This window comes from Dama dama, chromosome 21, assembly GCF_033118175.1.
Source record: "Dama dama isolate Ldn47 chromosome 21, ASM3311817v1, whole genome shotgun sequence".
Classification (NCBI taxonomy): domain Eukaryota; kingdom Metazoa; phylum Chordata; class Mammalia; order Artiodactyla; family Cervidae; genus Dama; species Dama dama.
This window is the reverse complement of record NC_083701.1, coordinates 62085998-62099715: the sequence shown is the minus strand read 5'-3', so window position 1 is coordinate 62099715 and position 13718 is coordinate 62085998. Positions and strand designations below refer to the sequence as shown.

The following is a 13718-nucleotide window of genomic DNA, read 5'->3' as shown; positions in this document are numbered from 1 at the left end:
AAAATCATACCTTAAAAAACAAACAGCTCCTTCACCATGCTTCCTACCCTATTTATTTGCTTATTTACCTGATTGTGAGGTTTCTTAGGGAAGGGACTTTTTCTGTGTAGTTTGCATTCAGTTAATATTTATCCACTATATACTATGTGCCAGCATCCACTAACTAACTGCTGGAGAACTGAAGTGAGCCAGGCGGCTTATCTCTAGTCTCAATGTATTGTCTTGGTGTTAGTTATAACCTGCTTCTGTTCCTTTTCTAGCAAGCTTCACAGAAAGGTCATCTAAACTTAAAGCTCATATTTCTGAAAGAGTCAACTACGAGGTATATATCTAGCTAGAAACCTTTGCTCATCTCTAACAGAGATCCTCCCAAATAGTGGCTTAAATAAGACAGGTGTTTGGACATAGCCAGTCCAGGGCTAGTTGGAAGCTTCATGGTATCAACTGGGACCCAAATTTCATTCTGCTCTGGCATCCTCTGTTTGAGGATTTTATTTGCAAGACACAAGGTGGTTTAAGCTGACTGACAGGCCTCCAGCTTTCATGTTTGTGTTACAGGCATCAGGAAGGACAACGGAGGAAGACCAGCACCTGCCATCCCCCCACCCCTGACACCTGTGCTTTAAGGAGACTTCTGGAAGTCCCACAGAACAGTTCTACGAGAATTTAGTCACAAAACCACAGCTATATATCATATATATATATTTCATATTCATATATATAGATTTCAGGCAGCACTATGTCTAGTTTAAAAAAGGAGGTTTTAGAAAAAATGACCATTTGGCAACCAACATGGTGAAAATAGATCAGGACAAGAATAATCAGAGGATCTAAATCCAGGGAGGGACATTTGGTGCAGAACAGAGCATTTATATGCTCATAAAGTATTTCCCTGCAGATTGCTTATTGGTCACAAAGGGAGGTAGTAACTGTACAATGGAGTAACCGGACGACACCCTGACAGGGTGATCAAGAGAGATACAACCAGTGAGGAGCAGGCGGACGTCATGTGGCCTCCAGATGTGACTCTGTGAAGGCCACGACATTGCACTCGTGCTATTCCAGCTGGAAATGCATGGCTTGAATCTAATCACGAGCAAACATCAGACAAACCAAAACCAAGGAACCGTCCATAAAAGTATGGACCTTTTAAAAAATGCCAGTGTTACAAAAGATAATGAAAAGCTGATAAATGTTTCCAAGATTAAAGGAGACTAAAGAGACAGTAACCAAATACAATAGGTGATCCTGGACTGGTTCCTGGGCTGGAGGAAAGGAAAATTCTCTAAAGGACATGATTGAGACATTTGACTAACCTGGTAGAGATATTGACTTCAGAGAGAGAAAGAGCAAGATCTGAGGACTAGTCTTGAATCTATTTCCCCCTTTCTATCCTCAGAGGCATTGTCTTAGTTCAGTTTCTCAGCGTGTACCCCTATCCCCTCAGCCTATCTCCTGACTCTTCCATGTAATATCACAAAGTCCACTGTCTTTTCCTTCTAGTCTGTCCTCCACATTGTCATCAGGGTGACTTTTTTAAAGCACAAAACTGATTATGCCAAATTCCCTTAGTCTGTTTGGACTGTTATAACAAAAATACCATAAACTGGTTGGCTTTTGACCAACAAACATTTCTCATCAAATTGGAGTGTGGGAAGTCTAAGATCACAGCACTGGCAGCTTTGGTGTCTGGTAAGTGGCTCAGACGGTAAAGAATCTGCCTGCAATGCGGGAGACCTGGGCTCAATTCCTAGGTCGGGAAGATCTCCTGGAGAAGGGAAAGGCTACCCACTCCAGTATTCTTGCCTGGGAAATCCCATGGACAGAGGAACCTGGCGGGCCACAGTCCACGGGGTCGCAAAGAGTCGGAAAAGACTAAGCGACTAACGCTTTCACTTCCAAGAGCTCATTGTCTCATTTTTTAATATCTCGGTCATGTCCGACTCTTCGTGACTGCAGGGACTGTAGCCTGCCAGGCTCCTCTGTCCAAGGAATTCTCCAGGCAAGAATATTGGAGTGGGTTGCCATGCCCTCCTCCAGGGGATCTTCCTGACCCAGGGATCCAGCTCTTGCATCTCCTGCTTTGGTGGGTGGATTCTTTACCACTGCATCACCTGGGAAGCCCAACTGTCTCATTAAGGGCTGCCTTTTCCCTGTAACCTCACATAGAGGAAGTGGCAAGAGTGTTTTCTTGGCTTCTTTTGTAAGGGCACTGATCCTATTTATGGAGACTCAAACTACAGTGGCCTGATTATCTCCCAAAGGCTCCACCTCCATCATGTTAGGGGTTGGGAATTCAATTCGTGGATTTGGAGAGAGCACAACGATTCAATCCCTGGCACTCCTGATGAGACCATCTGTGGCCTGATCCTAGCCACTTAACCATCATTCTCTGTGTGAACTCAGAGTTCCCTGTGGGGCATTTCTCTCCTGCACTCCCGTCACGAATGGTTTCCGTTCTTGAATGTTCCCTCCACCTTTCGTTGTCATGACATAATGCTGTGCATGAGATAATGAGGATAAGCAGGGGAGGTAGTAAGCCAGCAAGATAAGGAGTTATTTTAAAGCTTTTACCTAATTTGAAATACAGGCTGGACTATCATGTGAAATGCTCCCATTAAACATTTTTAAAGGAATTAATTTTTCAGAGAAATAAGTAAGTGTCTACTGTTTGTGCCAACTCAAAGGGAAGGGCAAATGAAGATGGGCTTGTTGGCTGACTTCCACCTTAGAATTTCCTGTGAGGCTATTAGATGCAGCCAGCTAAGGATCTCATTATCTTAGTCAGACTTATTCTGTCAACAGCCCTTTTTTCTCTGTCACAGCTGGTACCGAGAGCCATATGTCATAAAACTCCCTGTACTCCTGAAGTTTGGAACCTTTGCTGGAACGAAAATGCATCACTGTTGTTGAATCAAGTGACCTATGGAGTTCCCCAAAGAACTGTCCTTTATATATTATAGTTTTGTGGTGAAAACTCATGGCTTTTCTTACCCATGTGACTTTTCCCCCATTTCCCATCTGTTTACTCCCTATAATTTTTCCAAAATGTTATTCCATCAATCTGTTCAGTAAAAAAAGCTTGCTTACCTCATTTGCTCTCAGGAATGAAAAAGCATCACAAGAATTGCATTCAGTGATGAGTTGATACAATTCTGTTTCTCTGGAGTTATCAAATAAGATTACCAGCAAATAAACACTTAGCTAGAATACAAGAGAGAAGATCCAGCTATTATATATTAATATCTATTCCATAGATCTCTATCTGTACCCAAACTCAAATTTTTAAGGTATTAGTTTTAACTGTTGTCAACCATTCCCTGAAAAGTCAAGTCTGTAGTAATACAATGAACAGTGAGAGAGGATTGAGAGTATAATTGTCAACCGCTTGAGTAAAGATTATTCATTCTGCACCATGTATTCTGTTAAGTGGAATTCTAATTTGTGACCGAGCACTGTATTCATTTCCATATAGGAGAGATGGTCTACGGAGCTCCTAATAGCTTTGTATTTCAAAGGGATGCTGCTATATCATTTTATATCTAATCTATGAACTTGGCATGTCTATTTCTACTTTGCTCTATGAATTTAAAAAGTCACTTAACTCATATTCTTGGAGTAAGTGAAGTAATAGATTATTTGTGACAGCAGCAATTTCTAAGCTATGGATCCATTTAATATAAGTTATTAGACTCTAAAATCATCCAAGATTTACAATTAAATTCCAGGAAATTGATGGAGAAAATCTGAGTTACTGTCTTACCTTTCCAGAGAATATTACTATTTCATCAATGTCCATGTAAGCTTCCAAAGAATTGCCAAAACTCTTACATGTTTAACACTCTTATATGCAATAGATTAGTGATCTCTATTTATTTTTTTAGTGATCTCTATTTTAATGGAACAGATAATAACTTTTCTACACACCTCACAGGCTTATGAGAATCTTTAGAAATAATTTGTAGGAAAAAATATAAAGAAGGATTACTCTATTATTAAGTATGTTTTATTAAAAATAACAATTTCTTAAGTTGCAGATATGATCAGAGAAACATAGCTCTTGAGAAATCACCTAATATTATTTTGTAACAAAAAATAGACGTATATTCTGCTCACAAACCAGAAAGAACAGCCTGGTCTCATTATTTATTGCCTGTGAAATTAACAGTGCTTGGAAACCTGTCTTGGGGTTAGGGTTCTAGGACCTGGACTTGACTTGAATCATGCCTCCCCCTCTGCCTTACTGAAAATATCAACAGTAGTATCTTTTACTAAAAGCTTCACCCACCCCCCCCCCCCCCCGCCACCCGCCACCATTCTCTAAAACAAGTCAACAGCCATGACAGACTCCGGCTGGGGTGAAGTCCCATGGCCAGGATAGCTGTGCTGGTATTTTAAGGCTGGCATCCATTCTGATTGATCAGAAGCTGTCCTAGACACCCTGTGAGGTAGATGTCATTTATTATTATCATCACTATCGTCACCATCATCTCTATTTTAAAATTAGGAGACTGAGAGGTTAAATAACATTCCCAAGGTCATATAGTTAATAAGCAGCTAGAGCCAGTATTTGAGCTCAGACAGGCTGTCTTGTTGCTCAGCTGGTAAAGAACCTGCCTGCAATGCGGGAGACCTGGGTTCAATCCCTGGGTTGGGATGATTCTCCTGGAGAAGGGAAAGGCTACCCACTCCAGTATTCTGGCCTGGATAATTCCACGGACTATATAGTCTATGGGGTCGCAAAGAGTTGGGCATGACTGAGTGACTTTCATTTTGACTTCTCAGTCTGTCTCCAGGATCTATGCTCTTAACCTTGACACTATTGATAAGCAGCTACGTGCAAGGGTCTGTAGAAAAGGAGTAATATCTGGGATGTGCAGGGGAATCAGATGCGTGGAAAGGGTACAAAGGGGAGATGGCAGATCACAGAGGTGAGTCTATCTGCCCTACCCTTAGGAAAGGCCTGGATGGAACATCTGTAACTAAATATTTTACATTCAAGGAGTATTTGAATTGAATGGGAATTTGAGAAAAAAGACAAATGCCTTTCTTTTACAGATGAAGAAAATGCAGTACCAAAAAGTACCTAGTTGCCTATGATGACATAGCTCCTTCATTCAATTTAATCATTTATTCAGTCAAATACTGTGCTAGGTGCCCGAGAAATAAAGATATCAGGTCCCCTTGCCTTCAAGAAAGTTATACTTTAGTCAGAAAACCATGTATGAAAACCAAAATTATGAAACAGCAAAAATACTATAAAAGAGATATAAACGAAGTGTATGAGAACTCAGAGGCTTTCCCTGGGCGTCTTTCCTTGAAGGCTTCCCAGAGGAGGCAGCCTTTGAGCTGAGTACTGAAAGACGTGTAGTAGTTTCCCACCTGGAGAATGAAAAGAAGCGTATTCCAGGCAGTCCAGGTGATTGGTGCTAGAGAGCAAACTAAAATGCCTGCGTCCTCACTCAATCCAGCCCTCAGCCTTCCATACTTCCAGGAACAGAAATTCCCAGTCTTGGGAAGCATTCTTGACAAGACTGTTCTAGATCACAGGAGAATACATGCAAGAAAAATACACATAATTGGTGGTAACTGAAGATTTTAAATCATTTCTCCTCTCCTAATCCAAAAATTTCACATTTCTTACTAATGCTTTCATTACACTTTGTAGCTATATGTAAATTACACATAGAAGATATTTTATCTGCTTTCTCCTTATTTTGAAATGGTAGAGAGATAATTTAACACTTCCATCTAAGAACCATCATTTATTTTGTTTTCATCCTAGGATCTTAATTCTCTTAGGAGAGTAAGACCGGTCCCAGCTTTCAGCATTCAGTCTTCCTGCTCTTGAATAGCTGCAAAAATTTCTGTAAAATCCATAGACTTTGTTATTTTTTAATTAAATGACATTTTCTTCCAAGTTTTTTTATTTTCTCCTGCAAATTAAAATAGTAACTACATTGGTTAGCTGTGTTCAGGGTATGAGTGTTAAGGTTATGTGCTGGGTTTCCCTGGTGGCTCAGTGGTAGAGAATATGCCTGTCAATGCAGGAGACACAGATCCATTCCCTGGTCTGGGAAGATCCCACGTGCCCTTGTGCCACAACCACTGAGCCTGTGCTCTGGAGCCTGGGAGCTGCGACTACTGAAGCCACGTGCCACAACTTCCAGCCCACACGCCCTAGAGTCCAGGCTCCACAGCACGAGAAGCCGCCACGGTGAGAAGCCATCACGACTAGAGAGTAGACCCCACTTGCTTCAACTAGAGAAAAGCCCGCACAGCAGCGAAGACCCAGCGCAGCCAAACACAAAAAAATAAATAATTTTAAAAAATGGTTATATACTGAACCAGGGCTCCTGGAAAGAGGATGAATTGGGAGTAAAGTCCATCTTGAGACTTCTCAGCCTCAAGAAATGGGGAAGACTTTTCTGGTTATTCAAACACAGACTTGGTCTTCTGGGGAAAATTAGGAGGATTTAGAATGCACAGTTCAACGTTGGGCTTTTGAAAGGATAATGACTCAGGGCTGGGTTCTAATCACACCATCAGATTAGCTTTGACCCCTATTGTAGACCAGGACTTGAATTCAGTCTGACTCCAGAACCCTTGCTTATGCTCATCAAGATGGGGTGACCCCATTGTACAACTCTGCCTTTAATAAAAAACATACAAGTCCCATCACAGCATTGGGACCTGAAGTTCCTATGCCTGTAGTCTGTCAACCCCTGTGATATCCCCTCACCCCAAGACCCCACCAAGTAAAGAACCCTCCTCCTCTGGCAATCTAGGGCAATTCATTAAGGTAGGGGGAGGGGGGTGGAAGTGTTCACACACTTGCCAGTTGGCAACAGCCAGCTTGTTGCTTCTCTTCTGTTCCTGCTCCCCTCATCAGTGTTTACTGTCTGGGAAGGTCCTTGAAGGGGCCTCACTATTTTTTTTTTAATTTTAATTTTTTTTAATACCAAAAACATTTTGTATTGGGGTATGGCCGATTAACAACGTTGTGATAGTTTCAGGTGAACAATACACAATGAAGGGACCCAGTCACACATATACATTTATCCCTTCTCCTCTATTCCCCCCAAGCCCCCATCCAGGCTAGCACATAACATTGAGCAGAGTTCCATGTGCTATACAATAGGTTTTTGTTGGTTATCCATTTTAAATATAGCAGTCGGTACATGACCTTCCCAAAGTGAAGGGGCCTCACTATTGCCATAGGCGATGGTGTCCTTCCAAAGAGGGTTATAGCAAGCAGCAAATACCTAGACAGCACTCACCATGTTCCAGGCACTGTTCTAAGGGCTTGACACATAACACTCCTTTGATACTTTAAGCAGACCTGTGAAGAGGACAGTCTACTATCCCTCCATTTTAGACACTAGAAAGCTGAGGTACAGAAAGATTAAGTAACTTGCCCAATAAGGTAATTAGGAAGCTAGTCTGACTGCAGTGCCCATCGTCTTAAGCCTGGTCCTGTACCAATGTCCCAAGACCCACTTCTGATGCTTCTAATGGTTGAGGTGAAAGAAAGGCTCTTTCAGGCGTGATAAGAAGAGCCTGCTCCCAACTGGGGCTACACTCTCAACTCCAGGGACCCACCCATGCTCAGATTATCCTCAAACCCTTTAATGCGAACAGCACCTTGTTTTTCTCGAGTAAATGTTTCCTAAAGAATATCCATAAGCATGGGTGATGGTTTACTTGCACTTATGGGTCAGTTTCTTGCAGAGTAAATTTGAAAGTAGACACAAATCTGTAATGAGGCAGCTACTTGTTGCATACAAATTATTTTATGTTCGTTTGCTCATTTTTCCCCACAACAAATATTTAGTGAGCACCTACTCCGTATTCACGGATGTGGTGATAAGTCAAACAGTCCAGCTTGCTGCTTTTATGAAAGTCGTATTCTTACAGAGAGCAGTTTAGCTCCTTGGAATCATGCCACAACCATTTCCATGTGAGAAGAGGTTCTGCACTCCACGTTTGAATAATTAAACAGCCCTGTGTGATTCCACGGGGCCCGTACTTAGAAGGAGTGCTTGTTTTAATGCTCTGCTGTCACCATTTTGGAATTTTTACAAATTAATGAACAATGGTCCTGCACTTTTGGTTTGCACTGGGCCCTACACATTATATAGCCAGCCCTGATTGGCTCCTGTAGATCTCCTTGTTCATAAGGCTGAAAACTGCCTGCAGTCTTGAAATGGCTATTTTTCCATTCACATTTCAGAAATCTCTGTGCCAAGTTTTAATCAAAAATCAAACTCAATGTCCCAAGATGATGGCCACTGGGTTACTTCCTCCTTTCCCTTCTCACTCCAAGAATCATTGTGTCTTTGTTGTATATCACTTGGTTTCTGTAACTCTGACAACAAAAACTGGTTGAAAACATGAACTTGCACCAGATTATTGACTAATAAGAAAATAAGGTTGCACTTAAGGAATTGCACCTCAGCCCAAACCTCTGACTTGATCTTTTTTTGGCTCCCCACTTGCAATCCACTTATTTTTTCTTCCTCCCATGTCTTATATCATGATGAGAGCAGTGAGCTGTTTGCCCTTTGGGGACCAAATGGGACCAAGGGGACGTGGCAGAACTGGAAAAAAGGAATCCCTGTGATCCGGCTTTTGGCTAGATTGTGATGTAGGCACTTGGACTCTAGATTCTTCCATGACACTTGTTCTTCCTCAGTGTTCATGATCCATTTGCTCTTTTTTCTTAAAACTTGCTCTGTGGGAAAGAAAAAAAAAATACAATCAAATTTTTAACAATCAAGATGCAAATGACTAGTTAATAAGATTTAATGTGTATCTCTTCTCATGATGTTTCTATTTTAACATAGTGTAAAACCTGTCTGACCATGCCCAAGGGTGAAGAACTGATAGAAGAATTCGACTTCAATCAGGAGGACCCCAGGGATGTGTGGGGAAGAGTGGGGAGATGAGAGAGGAAAAAGCAGAACTCTTCCCACCACTCCTGACTCTCATCTAGGAGTAGTCCTGAAAGATCATTCCTTGCCTTGAATAAAATGGAATTGCCCCAACCTTTTGAATATGGAGGCTATAGACCAGGTAGAAAAGGTAAACTGAAAACCAGGTCATAGACCTCAAAGCCCAAAGAAATAAATAAATGTTTCCCCTGGTAACTGGGGCATAAACACCTTTGTGAATTAGTATGAAAGGAGATCCATCCCGCTGGTGCCCCAGTTAACCCGCTTGTGATTGTCTGTTCTAACTCAGGCGATTCTCCAGGTGGAAGCAAGTCTATCCAGGGACTTTTCCTTTTCCTGATTGCCTGTCCTTCTTCCCTATGAGCCTCTTTTGTTGTTGGCAGATAAACTATATCTCAATGTTGCTGTTGATATTTCAGCAGCTATGTTTACAATTCTGAATAAAAATCTAGCACAAAGGAGTTGACAGTGATAGACCAATAGTCCAAGAATACACATTAGAGAGACAGGCATCTTCAGTTAATTCAACAGCGTCAGTTTGCTGGAGAGAGTTCCTGGGGGCAAATGAATTGGAGTATCATGGCATTTTGTTGTTGTTGTGAAAGTTCAGGTGAAAGGCAGCTGTAATGAAAGCCTCTAAAAAAGAGGGGCAAATGTCTTGGGGCTGAATTTATTCATTAAGCTTGGAGAGATCCTCTGGGGGAAGAGAGGAAGCAGCTGGAGTGAGAGAAGGAAGCAGTAGCTGGTCTGTGGGCCAAAATTTCTCCTTCAAGAGAAGTGAAACAGGGTGCACAGGACCAAATAACATGGCTGTGAGAAGAAGCCTTACCCCAAATCAGGTCGAATGGGAAGGCGTGGCCTGGACTTCTCATGAAGAATGGTGTGGCCTCCTAAGGAACAGGTGTCTGGGAGGAGGACCAGAGAGATGGATTGCCTTCTGTACCAGACACACTGTTTAGTAATCAAGAGGGGTTGAAAGTTGTATGATTTACCTTTTAGGGTTACAAAATGGGGGGCAAATGTTAAAATATGGATAGCATCAAAGGACAGATTCAAAGTGACCCTATCAAATCCTCATACATTCTCTGGGGGCATCTGAAGTTCTGGTTCTTGAATAGAACTACAGGCATGTTCCTTCTCTCTGGGGCAGAAGGCAGAGGTTTGATGGCAGCAGGGATACCTGGAAGGTGTTCCAGAAATACAACAGAGCAGATGCGTGGGTTGCATATGGTAGAAAAAAAGAAATGCTTTGCTGGGGTTGGTGTGTTCACTAGGCAGGGACACTGAGGTAGGCAGCCAGGTATGAATTTAATGGGGGATACTGGGTACCTAGACACCTAGGAGTAAAAGAGACCCCATCTGTAAGACCTGGACGCTGGAGCCCCACTTGGAAGTAGGCGTCAATTTGGATTGAGTAGAAGTTTACAAGGGCTTCCCTGGTGACTCAGATGGTAAAGAGCCTGTCTGCAATGCGGGAAACCTGGGTTTGATTCCTGGGTTGGGAAGATCCCCTGGAGGAGAGCATGCCAACCCACTCTAGTATTCTGGCCTGGAGACTCTCCATGGACAGAGGAGCCTGGTGGGCTATAGTACATGGGGTCACAAAGAGTCAAACACAACCAAGCGACTAAGCACATCACAGCACAGCACAAAAGTTTACAAAACTGGAAAACCTTTGCCATGAATACCTGGGGGAAAACCATTATTGTCCCCAATCTGCTGATATGAAAACCACATATTATATAATATTTTAGTCTCTCTTTTTACTCCCAGTCATCATAATAAATTCAAATCTAGCACCTAAGACAATGGATAAAAACATACTTAGTGGAAATTTGTCACCTAGAAGATTTTTTTATCAGAAATTTTAAAAGCCAGTAAGTAATTACACCAGGTCACAAATCAAAAGTGTACTTCCCCCTTTTATCAATAAGGACAGCCCACTCTGAGGACAAGACAGATGTGGAACTCTGCCCAGGAAGCAACTAGGACACGCCCAAGGTATTTGGAAAGAACTGCCAGAGTCAAGGGATTAAAACTCCACATGAGGGATAAGGGAGAGAGAAAGCAGAAAGAAGAGTCAGTATGGGGGAGAACGAGTAAGTTCTGGTTTAGACGTGACAAGGTCAAGGGGTTGGTAGGCCATCCATGTGGAAGCATCCAGCAGGCATGGATCCAGAAGCATCCAGAAGGCCATCAGGACTGACGCTATGAATGGGGGTCACTTGCTTAGAGAGTGGTCACTGAAGCCATGACGGTGGGTGAGGATGTGTGGTGAGAGTGGGCAGGTTACGAGGTGAATGGCCATCAGACATGGAAGGCTGCCACAGGCTCGAGGTGGAAGGAGAAAAAAAATGCAGACCAAGACTTGAGAAGGTGAATCTGAGAAGTCCAAGGAAAAGCACCCTGTGGTTGTGTCTCTGAGGTAGAGAAAGAAAAATTGATCGAAAGCATTAAGTGACCAGTAGATGGGCAAGGGAAAAAGTTCTCAGACTTGGCCAGTTAATTTCATGGCGGCCTTGGCAGGGTACAGCTGCGTGAGAAAGGAAGGCCGATTGCAGTGGGGTTGAGGCAGGAGTGACTGCGATGAAGGTCAGCTTTGATTGTCTTTTGCAAAGTTCCATTTTAAATAATTCTAGTGCCGATCGGCAAGGACTAAAGGTCTGAGTCATCAATGTGGAATCAGGTTTTTTTTGCTGTGGGTTTTTTGAATGGCAGTAAGAGGTTCGTCAACATTTCTGGAGACTTCTGTCATTTTCAAAGCACTTTCTTATAGCGGCCCCTTATTTCATGCTCTCAAGAAGCCTCTGAAAGCATTTTCGTCTTAAAGATGAGGACATTAGATCCAAAAAGCTGTGGCTAGCCCAGGGTGTCACAGCTGATTTGTGGCAGATCTGGGACTCAAAACCTGTTTCCTTGTCTCTATGTTCTAAGACGTCATTTTAATTCACAGTTAACGAGAAGTACATTAAACAACGAACTAGCCTTCTGGACTTCAGTGTTCCTCTTTTTGGCTGAAGTTGAGTGGGGTATGTGGTTGTGTGTTGGGGATAAATGTTCCATGTTTGTTTGGGTGAAGAGGATGAGTCAAAAGTCGGCTGGATCAGCATGGCTCCGAAATGTGAGACAAAGTGCATTTACTTTCTCTTGCTGTGATGTGTAGCTAGAATAGCTGCTCTTGGCAGCACTGGTCTTTTCTTAGGTTAACTCGAATTTATTACCAGTCGTGCAGAGGGCTTGAGGATACAAATATCCAGCAAGCCTCTATCTATCTAGTTCCAGGACAGAGAGTGTGACAGAGTTATCATATAAGTGTGCACGTTCACCATGGTAGTTGCAAAACTGCTTAGAAGAAATGTCATTTAAAGGTTGCTTTTGAAATATTTGGCACATAGTTTTTGTTCTAAATGAGTGGATTTTGGTTGAACAAAATTATCAAACGAATGAGAAAGATAGCTAAGGATAAATCCTTGGAATTAACTGAGTTCAGTGGCGAGATAAAGAAGAAAAAGCACAGAATGTGCATGTGTGTGTGTGTGTTGACGGTGGTGATGGGGAAATGGGGTTTAGTAGAAAGAAGACGAGTTTTCCATGGATCTGGGCAGCTTGGACTAATGCTCAGAGGTGGTGAAGGGTAGAACAGATGTCAGAAGCCATCAGAAATGCATCTTGCTGGAGATGAAGCCTGGGGTTTTGGATAAGAGAGATTTGGAAGAAAGCAACGGAAGAAGCTCAATCAGTAAGTAGCTTGTTGCCATATTTTCTTCTTTTCCATGTCCTTGAGAGAAGTTCACCGGCATACTGCTCTTGTTTGTAATGTGAATTCTAATCCAGGTATACCTCCAAGCCAGCTAGCCTGTTCTGATGTAGTTTTTACTCCATGCTGCTGTCCTAGTAGCCTATGAAACCTTGGCACAGGATGAAAGTGATAATATGTCCTTGTATGTAGGAAACTTTTAGCACCATCAATCTCTGAAAAGACTATACTTCATGCAGCCTATAAGGCACGAAACATTAGCTGTGTGACTGTTAGTCAAGCAGGATGCTTGAACTTAATCTCAAAACAAAAGAGCAAAGAAATGTCACCATTACTATAAAGCATGAACTGTTACTACCTTATTCTTTTATGTCCCATTTAACAGATGATAAGCCTTTAATTTTGTGAAGACAAAAAATAAATGCTATTGAAATCTTCCTTCATTTCTCCTTTAGACTTCAATTTTCCCCACTAAATTAGCTAACTAACTAAATAGAAACCCCAAAAAAAAGGTCCTTTTTTCTTTTGGTCATATGATGAAATTCTAACGGCAGTTACACATCAAAGTGGTTATTGAAGATATTTCTATTTTATCTTGATGCCAAATCACTTTGTTTAGGCTACTAAATGTTTACAGGATGTATAATTTATCATCTTCCCTAATTGCATCATTTTTCTTCCTGATAAAAATTTAACCGGGCATACGGCAGAATGACAAACATCTATCAGCCTGGGCAGGAAGGGGTTTTCGTCTGTAATGACTTGCTCTGTTTTATAACCTCTCATATTTTGTCAAACCAGGCTTTGACTGTAGGCTGATTATTCTTGATTATATTATTTAGTTCTGCCAAATATACAACTATATGGAGTTAAATGTTAACTTCCTCTTACACCGCAGTTCTTTGTTAGAATATATAGTAGTATTTGAATTGGATTCCAAACAATTGTGTTCTAGTAATGGACTCCATGTATTCAAGAAAGCAGCATGGCATAGTATGTATCGTGGT

At 41.9% G+C, this 13718-nt stretch overlaps 1 long non-coding RNA gene across 1 annotated transcript in view; it reads left to right on the top strand.

Moving 5' to 3' along the window:
• The first annotated feature begins 11811 nt into the window (after positions 1 to 11811).
• Positions 11812 to 13718, top strand: part of LOC133042757 (uncharacterized) — a 101053-nt gene continuing 99146 nt past the window's right edge. The window contains exon 1 of the long non-coding RNA XR_009689574.1: positions 11812 to 12693. This is a non-coding gene — a long non-coding RNA (uncharacterized LOC133042757). The remainder of the gene's footprint in view (positions 12694 to 13718) is intronic.